At 41.7% G+C, this 15,091-nt stretch overlaps 1 protein-coding gene across 9 annotated transcripts in view; it reads left to right on the top strand.

Annotated features, from left to right (window-relative positions):
• RYR3 (ryanodine receptor 3) overlaps positions 1-15,091 on the top strand; it is a 1,450,647-nt gene that overhangs the window by 1,093,518 nt on the left and 342,038 nt on the right. The window lies entirely within an intron of this gene.

The raw sequence follows: 15,091 nt of genomic DNA, 5'->3' as shown, positions 1-15,091 counted from the left end.
CGTATCTTTTCTGTGTTTCGATCCTTTCTCTCAGATGAAGGATTAAAGTGGCTGAAATCCTGTCTCTGGCTGAGAATCATCATCTTGTTTCTAGATTTAACATTGTATCACTTCTGAGCAGGGATGGAGTTCTTTGAGTAGGAGAGAGAACCAGCGCTTTTTGATGTCAAACAGGTACTCTAGGGTAGTGAGTACAGGCACTCATATATTTCCATTTCATGCATTGATATATTCAGATTTTTTCTAAAGCGCTGATACATCATCTTAGTCACCTTAGCACTCTGAAATATACAAAAAAATGGAAACTATGAAAAGGATGTTGGTGTCCAACTGGACATAAAGAGCAGCCCTCCTAGATCTCACGTTTTTCAATCACTTGCTTCGTCTGGATGGTCCTACTTGAAGATGACATAGAATAGATCAATCCTGCCTTCTAAATGAAGAATTGGGACATTCTTTTGGGAATCATTTTCTCGGTTCTCTACATGGATTCTTCCCGATGGAGAAGCTTTGAGATGTAGTTATCAGTTGTTCACTGCTCTGCTCATTTTAATGTTTGCTTTTTGGCTTGTCGCTACATTTGCGAATACTTGGCACTGGTGCTAGGCTGCATCCCTTTCACAGATGCTATTGTAGCAAGAAGCTTGATAGCAGTACAGATTCAAGCGCATCGTTTACAGGTGTGGTTCCACAAGAACATTTCCAGCTAAATGCATCGTTCACATAAGTGAGGCAGAGAGAAATGAAAGGTACTGCTGAAGGTCATGGAACAGCTAAGGCAAGAGTTAACCATCAGAGCTAAAGCTACACTACATCACAATGCATCAAGTGTCTACAACCCAGCTTCCTCACCGCTTCTGTTTACCCTATACAGTGCCCAGCTTTCTTTTGGTTAGGTGTAGGTCACAGAAATACCATATATACATACAAACCAAGACCCTGAAAATGTGCGCTTTTCGCCTTTCGCCCTGCTATGAAATATTCTATTAAATCTGCATGATACACAGATCTTCTGATGTGGGTACCGCATGCCTTGGTGCACCCTTTAGCTGATCCACAAAACAACAATAACTTGCATAAGATCAGCTATCATGTCCAGTGCAGAGCTGGGAATAAGGCCTGTGCCTTAGCCTCCACAACTGCAGTGGGCACACCTGTAGAGAGGGGTAACATTCATTGGTGAGTGCATATGGTCTTGTCAGGAGGATCCACGCATCTCATTTAAATTCAACGAGTAACATTGCAACATCCCTCAGAAGCAGGAGATGGGTGCCCCATGTTCCTCAAATGCCCTGGGTGCGTTAGCTAGGTGAGCAGCACTGGTTTATATTAGGGACTTCAGCTATGGGTTCAATAAAAGGATGGGAACGCCAAAGCCGATGAAAACTTGAAGCTTGTAATATAGCTTAATTGGTTAGCTCACCTGCTGCACTGATCTACAAACCCACCTCCTAATTCTGGTGACATTTACAAGTAACTCGACCTTCAAGATTGTGGCTTGTAGTTTATCACCACATACCCACTTGAACATTCATTCCCGAGATAGCAGTTCTGTAGGCATGGCTTTACCTATCAGTTCACAGAAATATAATTTAGTGGAGAAATGAAGGAGAAAATGTTTTTGATTCTATTCGGAGCTTAAAGTACTGTTTTCAAATTCATTGTGTTCAAACATCGTTTTTGGTTCTTATCAAAGCTGTTTAACCACCTTTTTCTAAGACTAGAAACAGTACAGGGACAGGGCATGCCCTTCATAGTTATATTTGTGATTTTGCCCTCCTCTGCTCAGGTATATTTTCTGAGTCTCAGTTCTCAGCTTCTGTTTTTTTCTCCAAAATAAAATGTTTTACTGTCACAGAATCAATTAAGCATGAGTTACATAAATATCTTGCGGATCTATTTTGGGTCAGACCGGGAGACATTAGGCTGCCAAAGCAGAGCCCATGAGACATATTCTCTAGAGGGACTTATGTATGGCAATCACCCCATTTCGTACTGCTTGATGATGAGTTTAAAGGCCATGAACGATAATGACAGTTCTAGATTGAGTGGAAAAAGTTACTTACCTGTAACACACGATTTCCAGGATGCTCTTTTCTCATGTTCATGTTCATGATTGCTCTTGCCATTTCTGAGTGATGTGGTCTTCTAGCGCCTTCTAAACAATAAACATAAATCGGGTTCAATAAAACCCTGCATTGTGGAATTAGATAATGAGGGAGATTGATATTTTAAGGCAGTGGGTAACTATGAACACTGGGGGATTCTGTTTGATATCTTTCTTTACAAAAAAAGGGTGAACAGTACGTAACAACACATTTTCCTCTAGCTCCCTCCTGGGTAGGACTTATTTAATGGTTATGCATGTGAGGAAGATGTCCATGCTGCAGGAGTAGTACTCCGAGATGTAACCTTTACTTTGGAGTGTATTAATGTGTTCGAATTTGGGCTTCTTTTGTGTCCTGTAGGCATATCCCCATATAGAAGTACTAGAGGTCTTCTGGTCTTGTGCGACATCACAAAAGCTCATATTTCACTTTATCTTAATAGATTTAGTCAGAACACTGTCTCTTGTTCAAAAGAAAGAGTTATTATTATTCCATTATTGTTCTCTTTTAGTGGAATAATCCGTTCTGTAACATTTGTTAACACGATCCCCGGAGCCCTGTAGACCAATTAAATTTGTCTGTCATGTAAAAAAATGCGTTGATAATTTTGATTTTAGCTCTGTTAAATCCCCAGTGCACATTTAGTGTGATGTGACTGCATAGTATGTAGACTGTATGCCATACGTATAGCCTGATCTCTGGGGAACAATGCGATCATCTGAATTCGTTTCTTGAACACAGGTATTTGCCTAAACAGTTTCTCAAATCATTTTTGCATTTGACATACTTGATCTTGTATATCTAAGCTTTACAAAGACATGCTAAAGAGGTTTAATCGTTCATGGACCTTAATGAGCTCTGGAACTGAAGGAAAATATAACAAAGGTTTAATGCAGGCCTTGCAGTGCAGGTAGGCCCTGACACTCCATGGGCCCCCAACATTTCAAAGGGGTCTCCATTCAGCCCAAGGTCAATGAATATCTGTGAGATATGGGAAACTCTTCGGTCCTCATCACATTCTACAGGGGGCCCTGTCATTTTGTGCTACACCACTGAAATATAATAGAGGATCCCAAGAAGTCAAGAAGTGTACGCAGCCACCTCAGAACTCTCTGAGAGCCTAAAGGCTCTTCTGGAGAGTACAGAGCTCTCCACTTGATGAACCAAAGCAATGACACTCTTAGGCGACGGATGATTTCAAACCTCCTCTGCAGTTTCCTTGCTCAATGGACACCGATAAAATTATGCATCTGGTGGAGCACTTTGAACTTGGAGAAAGGATGCAAAGGCTGCTTCCCTACTGTGACTTATTTCCACCAGCTGCCACTCCAGTTGCTGGCACCAACTGCCCCTCCAATGACACCCTTTCTCCTTAACAAGAGGTAACTGCAAATAGAAAAAAGGATTGATAAGAGAGGATGACGGCCTTGAAATAAACAAACCTGCCTGCAGGCTCCATTTTCTACTGATGCACCTTTTTATTATTGTTACAAAATAGACAGGTTGAAAAAAACAGCTGTGTCAGAATTAGAAGACTGAATATACATGGCATTAAGTACCCAAAGCCATGCATTATAAGGCTATTGCAAGCCACAGAGGAGAGTGTGACTTTATAGAGAAAAGAGACCCAAGGCAAATTCCCTTCATAAGGACATGGAACTCTGGGCAATATCCTTTTAATGTGCACAAGAGGGCATTTTATTCCTTAGAATACATGGTCACACCATTACCCTTCACCCAAAGTGCTTAAATCCTTTGCATCTTGTTTGTTCACATGAACAAGTATATGTGCAAGTATGTAGAATAAATGGAGAGAGAAATTAAATTCACCAATATGCAAGTGATTTGTTCCAAAAACATATGGGGTTGATTCACAAAGAAAATTGTAAATCTACACTTGTAGATTTACATCTACCTCTATGTGTAGATGAACTACAGTGGAATGCACAATAATGCACAGGAATCCACACAGTAGGCTACACAAGCAATAGATTTCCATGAAGCCTTCTGGGAAGTCGTGTGTTTTCAGTCAGGATCTCATTTTTGCTGCACAAAGTTCTAAGTGGCAGAGAAATCTACACCAGTTGAACAGGCTTCCTTGTGAAAATACACTTTTTTCCTCACCAGAGAAAATATTTTTGGCTTGGAGAAACATGCTTCCCTACATTCCCTCCAAAGCTGGGTGAGATGATTCATTCCCTTTTTAGGCCTTGAGACAATCATGGTATCGGTACCACTTGGGGAATGGGTTCTAATATGGTTTATTGGCAGGGTATGAACGCCTAAAGATGGAAAATATGTAATAACAAGTCATAACTCTTTAGCTTTTGTGAGTTACCATTCCACTCCCAATATACCTTGATGTAAATGGATGTTTTAAAATAATGTTTTATTTTTGTGAATTTTAATATTAAAAACTACAATTTCAGTAAATGTGATTATATAACTTCATTATAATAGTAATTATGAATATATTAAGTACACTGTAGGAAAGTGTCCTTGTTGGCATGGTTACCCCCCATACATTTTGCCTGATATTGATGCCAACTTCAATCAAGAGTGTGCTAGCACCCTGCTAACTAGGCCCCAGCACCAGTGTTCTTTCCCACAATCTGTACCTTTGTTTACACAATTGGCATACCCCTGGCACCCAGACAAGTCCCTTGTAAAAGTTACCTATAGTACAAAGGGCCCTGTGCCTAAGATCATGCTTAGACCTTATAAGTGCAGTGTAGCCTTACTGAGTATATAGTCTGGGACTTTCTCATTACGAACTCCACAGCTCCATAATGGCTTCACTGAATACTGGGAAGTTTCGTATCAAACTTCTCAGCACAATAAACCCACACTGATCCCAGTGTTGGATTTATTGAACCATGCACTCAAAGGGCATCTTAGAGATGCCCCCTGTATTTTACCCAATCCTTAAGTGCAGGACTGACTGGTCTGTGCCAGCCTGCCACTTGGAGACAAGTTTTTGGCCACATGGGGTGAGAGCCTTTCTGCTCTCTGTGGCCAGAAACAAAGCCTGCCCTGGGTGGAGGTGCTTCACACATCCCCCGTGCAGGAACTTCAGGGCACCTCAAATAGTGGAGCGACACATCCTGCGTGTCCAACGACCTCTGCCAAGCTCCAGAGGACTGCCCTGCATCACAGAGGACCAAGAACAGACGTGAACAGTGGCCCTGTCCAGAAGAAACTACATCTAAGGAGTCCAGTGCCTCCCCATTTCCGTGAGTCCTGACCACTCTACACCCGACGCCCACGGACCTTGTCCAGGTGGCCCAACCAGCTAAAGAGGATCCCCGGGTGAATCAGAGCAAGTGCCCACCCTGAGTTGACCTCTCCTGCCCCCCCACGATAACACCTGCAGGTTGAAGCAAGAGGACCCCCCTGATTGCAAAAGCTCAGGACGAAGATATCCAACACCTAAAGGTACACTGCACCTCTAGCCCCCAGGCCTTGGAGAACCCGACTTCTGGTGCAGCAATGTTCAGCAGGTGGCCCTCCTGTTTGTCCAGCCTGTGGTTTTTCTGAACCGACCCCCTGGACCCAGCCTGCAGCATCTAAGTGACCCCGGAGATCCTCTCATAGAAAAGCATTGGGAGCCCGACGCTCTGTTTGCACCCTGCACTCGGCTGCCCCTGCGCCGCTGAGGGTGTGATTTTGGTGCCTACTTGTGGCCCCTCTAGTGCTCCTCTAAACCCCGCAGGTCTGCCCTCCGAAGACGCGGGTACTTACCTGCCAGCAGGTCTGGAACAGAGTACCCCCAGTCTCCATAGGAGCGCATGATAAACTTGTCTCAACTTTGATCTCTGCACCCAGTGGGCCGGCATTTGCTGGTGGTGGGTGTTTGAGGTGAACTTGAACCCCAACCTGTGGACTTTCTAACCCCCGGAGACGGGAACTATAAGTGTTGTACTTACCTGCAAAGCGCACTCATTTTTCTGCCCCCCAGGAACTGTTCTGAAAATCGCACTGACAACTTTTAAAACACATTATTGCCATTTATTCAAAAACTGTACAACTTACCAATTTCAATCAAAATGGTATTGATACATGTGTGAAATATGTATTAAATTGTGTACTTACCTGCAACTTGAATCCTGTGGTTCTAGAAATTAATTAACAAAAGATATTGGTATATAAAAACCATTGTTGTGGAGTTGTCATTGATTGTGTGCTTCTTGTATTGTCTGTGTGTTACAACAAATGCTTTGCACTACCCTTTAATAAGCCTAACTGCTCAACCACACTACCACAGTAGAGAGCATTAGTATTATCTACCTTGGCCTCCGTTAAGCCTCTGGGGAACCCCTGGACTCTGTGCGCACTATATCTCATTTTGATATTGTACAGGGAGTGCAGAATTATTAGGCAAATGAGTATTTTGACCACATCATCCTCTTTATGCATGTTGTCTTACTCCAAGCTGTATAGGCTCGAAAGCCTACTACCAATTAAGCATATTAGGTGATGTGCATCTCTGTAATGAGAAGGGGTGTGGTCTAATGACATCAACACCCTATATCAGGTGTGCATAATTATTAGGCAACTTCCTTTCCTTTGGCAAAATGGGTCAAAAGAAGGACTTGACAGGCTCAGAAAAGTCAAAAATAGTGAGATATCTTGCAGAGGGATGCAGCACTCTTAAAATTGCAAAGCTTCTGAAGCGTGATCATCGAACAATCAAGCGTTTCATTCAAAATAGTCAACAGGGTCGCAAGAAGTGTGTGGAAAAACCAAGGCGCAAAATAACTGCCCATGAACTGAGAAAAGTCAAGCGTGCAGCTGCCACGATGCCACTTGCCACCAGTTTGGCCATATTTCAGAGCTGCAACATCACTGGAGTGCCCAAAAGCACAAGGTGTGCAATACTCAGAGACATGGCCAAGGTAAGAAAGGCTGAAAGACGACCACCACTGAACAAGACACACAAGCTGAAACGTCAAGACTGGGCCAAGAAATATCTCAAGACTGATTTTTCTAAGGTTTTATGGACTGATGAAATGAGAGTGAGTCTTGATGGGCCAGATGGATGGGCCCGTGGCTGGATTGGTAAAGGGCAGAGAGCTCCAGTCCGACTGAGACGCCAGCAAGGTGGAGGTGGAGTACTGGTTTGGGCTGGTATCATCAAAGATGAGCTTGTGGGGCCTTTTCGGGTTGAGGATGGAGTCAAGCTCAACTCCCAGTCCTACTGCCAGTTCCTGGAAGACACCCTCTTCAAGCAGTGGTACAGGAAGAAGTCTGCATCCTTCAAGAAAAACATGATTTTCATGCAGGACAATGCTCCATCACACGCGTCCAAGTACTCCACAGCGTGGCTGGCAAGAAAGGGTATAAAAGAAGGAAATCTAATGACATGGCCTCCTTGTTCACCTGATCTGAACCCCATTGAGAACCTGTGGTCCATCATCAAATGTGAGATTTACAAGGAGGGAAAACAGTACACCTCTCTGAACAGTGTCTGGGAGGCTGTGGTTGCTGCTGCACGCAATGTTGATGGTGAACAGATCAAAACACTGACAGAATCCATGGATGGCAGGCTTTTGAGTGTCCTTGCAAAGAAAGGTGGCTATATTGGTCACTGATTTGTTTTTGTTTTGTTTTTGAATGTCAGAAATGTATATTTGTGAATGTTGAGATGTTATATTGGTTTCACTGGTAATAATAAATAATTGAAATGGGTATATATATTTTTTTTGTTAAGTTGCCTAATAATTATGCACAGTAATAGTCACCTGCACACACAGATATCCCCCTAACATAGCTAAAACTAAAAACAAACTAAAAACTACTTCCAAAAATATTCAGCTTTGATATTAATGAGTTTTTTGGGTTCATTGAGAACATGGTTGTTGTTCAATAATAAAATTAATCCTCAAAAATACAACTTGCCTAATAATTCTGCACTCCCTGTATATACAGAGCCAGCTTCCTACATACACCAAGTAAAATGTATACATTTTTAAATTAATTTATTTTTCCAGAGCTAGTGGTGAATGACTGTGCAGCATCATGAAGAAGACTGAAACAAGCACGTCCTGTACCTACGATATCCAGTGTATAATTCTCTTATGGTCAAATGTCCAATATGGGGTTACGCTGACAAGCCTGCAGGATTACTCATCATGGAAAACTTTGTTAGAAGCAGCTCAAGTAAGGAATCATATTCCACTGTTAGACATTGGGAGAAATGTGGAAAGCAACACGGTTACCCAAGTATTTTACCTCAGGAAGTGCTGGAGTCTGTTTACTATGAACAGAGTTTTACAGACTATTGAGCTAAAATCTGAAGAAAGTGTCAGTGATGATGCTGGAACCAGTGTGTGCATGAGTAAATGCTTAAACAGAGGAACATCATTAAAGGCAAACGTGTATGCAGAAGAATGTATATTTTGTAGAATGATAAAATGCTACAAGGGAACAACACGTGAGAATTTAATCAAGGCCACAGAGCTTAGAGCTGACAAAAGGCATTGAGAATGTACAACCGTTAATTGTGATTCAAAGATCTTAACAGTCTGAAGAGCTTGCCGCCAAGTCGAAACGGCCGCGCAGCCACCAATGCGGCAGCACTTCCGCGGTGTCTAGTTGGAAATCCCCGCGGGCCATGCGGGGATGTCGGCCGCAACACAGTAGCCGGCTCCAAATAGAGCAGGCAGAGTTGCGGCGGTGCGACAGGTGCAGTTGCTACGCAGACAGTGAAAAGCTACTTGGGGCTGTGGTAGGGGGGCCCCGTGACTTCCCTTTCCGCCAGCCTTTTCATGGCGGTTCATACCGCCATGAAAAGGCTGGCAGGAGGGGGACTCGTAATCCCCTGGGCAGCGCTGCCCTGGTGGATTACAACCACCGGGACCAATGTGGCGGGAAACCGCCGGGACCAATGTGGCGGGAAACCGCTGGTCCTGGCGGTGCGACCGCGGCGTAATCCCATGTGAAGCACCGCCAGCCTGTTGGCGGTGCTTCGCCAGGGTTGTAATGAGGACCAAAGTGGCTGAAGCATCCCATTAGCATGTATCCTGTTATAGGAACTCTACAGGGTTTAAAGCAAAGGAGGAAGATCACGCATCTAGCATTCAAACTGATAATGAGAGATGAAGCATATGATTAACTGTTTCAATACATTAGAACTGTGATTATTCCTAACAAAGAGGTAATGCATGTGACGACTCTCACTGAAATGCTTGAAACCCTCATGACACACAGAAGAATACATCAACCAAAAAGCAAGTTAGAAGAAAATTGGACTCCGAGTTTGGGGACAGCCTCCACATATTCCCAGACAACCAAGGAAAATTATTGGCCCAACCTGATACTGTGATGCTACAGGACATTGTAAGAGAAACCCAGTGTTTGAAAAGAGAATTATCAGTGTTAAAGGTTAAGGCAACAGGCATAAACAAGATCATTGATCAAACATTATCACACATAAAAACAATGAATAAAACAAACTTGGCATCAACACCATTGCCATATCATCCATCAGACATTGATAAAGATTCATTAACAGTGCCTGATTACCTTAAAAGGTTCCCATTAGGACTTCTGACTAGAGATCCAGAAAACACAAAGTCGCACAAAAGGGTTGCCTTGTTTATGCAATCATTCAGTCAGGACATTATATAAGCAGTCGCAAATGGCCAGCAGAAACCTCCAAGCAACTGATGCTCCCATACACCGTAAAAGGCTGACAGGCAATGCTTAAATTATTTGCACTGTAAGCAGGCTTGGTCATGGGAATTCATACTCACAACTGGAAGAAAATGGTACCGCCTCGTGTCTTCAGAAACTTGCTGCTACCTTAAATGAGCAAATTGTTCTTAAAGCAGACATTCAGCCTCATGTTTTCACTAACTTAGCATGGGATAACATTGATAGGCTGGAAGAGACTCTTACTTCTAATGGGACAACTCATCGAGTTAACGGTATAGCTGTGCAGCCTAAGTTGTTTGGACCACAGCCTTTTAAAACTTCTCTTCCAAGCATTGAGAAACAAAAGCAAAGAACATTGATCACCACAAAAATGTAAGAATTGTTCATGTATGTTTCTGGTGAACGAGTTGGGCCTCAGCCATTGATGACAAGTACCAAAGCCATGCCGGAATGTGTTGCCCAATTGAAGCTTACACAAAAAAAAGAACATAATCTGGGTTGTTACAAGAGAAGAAGCAACCTTCGCACAGATAATGCCAAGTTGGACAGAATTTAACATCAGTACTAGAGACCTATTTAGTGTATCACAGTATTCCATTGGCTATTTGCCTACCATTAATGCCCCTGCAACCGAGTTGACAATTGTTTCTGAAGTTTGTAACAGTCAGAGCTGATAAGGGAATCACTGCATTTGGTGAAAACTGTAGTGGTCATGGATCAAGCTCTCTACGCAAAAGCAACCAAGATCGTGTGGAAGCATAAAGCAACGTACGACAGAATCATTCTTCGAACGGGCACCTTTCACACCATTTGCAATGTCATGTCAATTCTTGGAAAACGTTTTAAAGATGCTGGCCTTTCCAATCTTTGCATTGAAGCAGAGATGATGGCAGAAGGGTCAATATCATCACTACTAGAATGTCGTTTGTACAGTTGTGCACTGTGAGTACCCAAGTACATGTATGAAGCTATGGTGAGACTGGCTTCGTTGGAATTTATCCCCTGTGTGGAGAAGAATACGGAGAGAACTTTCAGGTAGTCTACTCCTTCATTGAGGATGTTAATGACTTTGCAAAAGACCAGTGCCAACAGAGATTAGATGATCTCTTGCAGAATGCTGCCTTGGACGAAGTAAAACAGCTTTGGGATGTATTACTGGAACATCTTTGTCATGTCAATGGAGCTCTCTCTGCATTTTGGATGTCGTTTGTGGATATTGTTAAAAATGTCTTGCTGGCTCTGATGCAGGCTGCTCAAGAACAAAATTAGCATTTACATCTTACCACCATGTGCTCTATGATCCCATGGTGTTTTGCGGATGAACTACTTTAGATATCTTCCTGTATACTATGCCGAAATGACATTACTTGCAGTGAAACATCCATAGGTACACCACAACTTCATTTATGGATACTTTCCAGTTCAACTGTCAGATGTTAATCCGTTTGGACGAATTCGGGTCGATCAACCAATAGAGGTAACAGTCAACAAAGACACACAGACGCCTGGTGGTATGACAAGGATCAACCAGAAGGAGGGTGCTGTGAAAAGATATTATAAGATGGCTGAACACAGAAGTGCTTTTTTTGGGTCAGATAAGGCAAATGATTTGTAACAACAGGTCAGATCATACTCATGCAGACCTACGTAAGTCACAAATTGAAAAAGATGAGATCTGTTAGTCTGGTTCAAAGCTGGATAAATCCATTTGCTGGGCCACATGATCTCATTAGTCTCTCCACAGCAAAAAGGTATCTCAAGACAGTATCCGACATATTGAAGGCACTTGAAATAGGTAAACAATGCTATACACACTTCAAACTCGAGCAACTTGAGAATAATGCACATGGTAAGAAGTTTCATGACCCAATCAAAACTAACAAACTAAAAACCTTCACTACCATATCCAAGGAGAAGACATTGAACAGACGTTGCCAATTATGAAAGCAGATAAAGCACTATTTGGTCGAATCATTGTAACAGCACAGAATCAAAACCAAATTTAGAAAATTCCAGAAGATCTGTTGTGAAAGACAAACAAAGCTGTTTTAGCAACATACTTGCAGACAAATCTTACCCCTGCTGAGGGAATATCTGGAAATTCAGCCAGGCTGATTGATGTTATGGTTCTTGTTCAGAGAGTAAAAGTAGAGGAATCAAACTTTGGTGAGGTGCCTATGTCTGTCTTGTCCATGGCTTTACCGGAAGGAAATAGGAGTCAAGGAATCAAAGTTGTGTTTGATACATACAATGAGATGTCTATTAAGAACAATGAAATGACAATCAGAGAGGAAGAACTCGGGCACCAGTTACAGAGCATCTCACCTCCCCAGACTGACAGACAGTGGGAGAAATTCCTAAGCGATGTAAGGAATAAAACAACTTTCACCACATTTCTTGTTAAAGAATGGAAGAAACCAGAGTGTTTTATCAAACTTGAGAATAAAACACTGTTCGCGAACTGTGAAGATAAATGCTACAAAATCACACCTGAAGGTAGAGGCAGTAAAGGTAAGCTCCGATGACACTGATGTGTTTATTATGTGTTTGGGATTCCATGACAGAATCATGGCTAAATTGTTTCTGAAATGTGGTACTAAAGTACACATGCAAATCATTGACATTGGGAAAATAGCTTCAATTCTTGGTGAAAATGTTTGTTGAGCTATGATGGGGCTCTATACGTTTACAGGATGCGACACAGTAAGTGAATTTGTGGGAAAAGGAAGTGCAACCAAAATCCTGTCTGCCAATAGACATGCACAGGGAACATTTTACAAACGGTGAGATGAATGGGATCTCTCTGAAGAACTAATGGACAAATTGGAGCAAGTATCATGCTTGCTGTATGTACCAAAATCTTCTGTTCATCACATGAATGACTTGAAATATTACCTATTCTGAGAAAAGAAGGGTGAGAGAGTCATTAATTTCCACCTTGCACGGATTGTCTGAAGAAATATGACGAACGTGCAAATTATCCAGTTGCTATAAGCAAGAGATGTCTTCTGAATGTTCCACAGACACCTAGAATGATCCACAGACATCTAGTCCAATTGGGAGTGGATGGAAGTTGGAAAAACATGCAGGAGTGGAGCAACTGGCATTGGACTGGGTGGAGCGGCGGCTAGCACCTCAGGCTGTGTTAGATCTTTAAGCTTGCAACCGCATTAGGAACTGCAAACTGCCAACATGTGTCTGCTGTATAAATGACCTCAAGTGCACTGACGTGCAGAGTTCCCACCTGTGAAAATCAAACTGATGCAGAGAATGATGACACCTATCCAGAAGAAGATGATGACAACAAATGTGAATGATAAAATTGTGTTTATGTTCACTCATGACATACACTGTCTCTGTAAGATGTGACAACTATTTTTATTTTAAATTGTAAGTGAAAATTATGCATATAATCTATATCAATATATGAGGAATACAATGAAGTTTTATTGTTATTATTTTAAGAACTATATTGCTATTATTACAATTAATAATCATAATTATTTTTAAATGATATGGAATTTTACCAATCTGATGGAATTAGATTTATTTTTCTAGATGTTATGATGAGTTTATATGCTATTTACCAAAAATATGAAAATCATTATTTTTTTGGCTATGGTTGCTAATCCAAAGATATCAGACAAAAGACAAGGAGTGATGACCTACTATCACATATTTTCCATCTCTAGGCGTCCATACCTTGCAAAACACCTATCCCCGAGTGGTACCAATGACCTAAAGTCTCAGTCCTGGCTCATGGCCTGTTTCTGCCCTGAAAAGGAGTTTATGCCAGACCTGCCTTGAAACAGACATCTAACCAGTTCCTGGCTCAAAAGGGTAATATGGAGTTTGTTAATGCTCACAAACATACTTGTTTGTGGGCATTTTCAAACTTAAAAGGCTTTTCATGCCTTGGAATGCCTCAGAACGCCTATATTCCCATCTCTTGAGTGGGATTTATTTGTGCGGTGAATATTGCGCTCATGGCACAGATGTCCGCACCCATTAATAGGCTTACGTCTGCCAGGAATCCCTTTAAGAATGCCTGTCAGGCATAAGTAAGGTAAATTCTTTTGCAGGGGATTTCCATTTATTGTCATAAGCGGTGAATAGTTCCGCCCGCCTGCAGGGATGCTGGAGCATTTCTCTGAAAATATCTTCTCAAGTGTTGATGTTCGCCTTTCTTCAGGAAGGCCTGAAAAGTCCCTTAAGAATGTCCTAAAGGAAAGGCTACAGTGGCCAAAAGTCTTCATCCTGTTTGGTTGAAGAAAGGTCTTGCCAGGCAGCTTTGCATTCAAATGCATGAATATTTTGAGTGTTTTTCAGAAAAAAATCTTTCACAAACCTTTTTGGTATACTACATATGGTTGAAAAAGTGCAGGGCTGTGTAGACCATAGGCTGCCCTTATACAGACAAAAAAGCAAAGCTGTGCCTTTAAGAACAGGTGGTCCTCCCATATCTCATGTTTTTGCATTCATGAGGTTCCTGTAGCCATACCAAAGTGAGAATCTGTAACTGAAATATTCCCATTTGTAGGATCAAAGTTTGGAATGTGGGCAGAAATATATTGTAAGTGCCAGGCAGACTGCCAAATCATTATAGTTCAATTTTGTGATGAATTTTCCTTTCAGTCCTCCAACCCCTCAGATTACTGCTTCAGCATATTTTTTGGAATATTACCACTGCTTCTTTGCCATAGTTTTAACTAAACAAACTCTCCTTGTATTCGAACATCTTTGACATGGGACTAAGCCTTTCCTCTGCAACCTGCATCCTTACTGCAAACACAGAACATGGAAGTAGATTCTCAGGGCAGTCTAAAAAAAAATTGAAATTTTATCCCAAGAGGACTCAGCCAGTGTATACTTTATATAGTCATATCGAGGCAATCTAGAAAAAAGAACCAATACAACTGCATGTATGTGGCAAAACAAATATATACAATGTTTTAATATATATCTACATAAACATTAAAAAATGCAACCCATTGAAACCAATTCTCTAGTTTCAATACGGAAAACAAATAATTGCAACACCCTAGACAACATTTGAAGTATAACCCTGACAATGCACATTACATACAAATTATTTAAAAAACAACTACAGTAATGTCCATGATAACTCCATCCGGAAATGGTCCTGCTTGTGAAAATAAAGTTCAGTCCAATCATAGGATTTAGTCAAGAATAGTTCTGCTTGTAATTACAAAGTTCACTGTTATTTGAAAATGCAGCCAGAAACTTCAGCCGACACGTGTTTCGTCCTATTACGGACTTTATCAAGGCTCTTGAAAAGATATTCCTCCATATCCTAGTACCGAAAC

This window comes from Pleurodeles waltl, chromosome 9, assembly GCF_031143425.1.
Source record: "Pleurodeles waltl isolate 20211129_DDA chromosome 9, aPleWal1.hap1.20221129, whole genome shotgun sequence".
In the NCBI taxonomy this organism is placed as follows: Eukaryota; Metazoa; Chordata; class Amphibia; order Caudata; family Salamandridae; genus Pleurodeles; species Pleurodeles waltl.
This window is presented reverse-complemented; position numbering and strand designations above follow the sequence as displayed.